We start from the raw sequence: 404 nt of genomic DNA, 5'->3' as shown, positions 1-404 counted from the left end.
TATACTTGGAGTAAAATGCTGTCAAACAGCATTGCATACTACAGAAAAAAAATTATTCATTAAAGAAAAAGTCGATAAATGTGGCAAAATTCATTATTGTCTTATTTTACGAAACTGTCACAGCCACCTCAACCTTCAGCAACCAGAATGCTGATCAGTCAGCAGCCATCAACATCAAGGCAAGACCCCTCACCAGCAAAGAGACTACAACTCACTGAAGGCTCAGATGATGGTTATTTTCTTTAATTAATTAATTTATTTTAATTAGTTTCAAGTATACAGTAAATCGGTTAGACATTTATATAGTTTATAAAATGATCCCACAATTGCTCCTTCTCTCCACTGGTTTAACATCTAGCCAAAATATTAATGCTAAGTGCATTCCTTATGCCGTCCTCATCCCC

General features: G+C 35.1%; 1 pseudogene; it reads left to right on the top strand.

The window, feature by feature from the left end:
* LOC107196738 overlaps nucleotides 1-231 on the top strand; it is a 12,480-nt pseudogene extending 12,249 nt beyond the window's left edge.
* Nucleotides 232-404: the final 173 nt, after the last annotated feature.

Source organism: Pteropus alecto, unplaced genomic scaffold, assembly GCF_000325575.1.
Source record: "Pteropus alecto unplaced genomic scaffold, ASM32557v1 scaffold7, whole genome shotgun sequence".
Lineage (NCBI taxonomy): Eukaryota > Metazoa > Chordata > Mammalia > Chiroptera > Pteropodidae > Pteropus > Pteropus alecto.
This window is presented reverse-complemented; position numbering and strand designations above follow the sequence as displayed.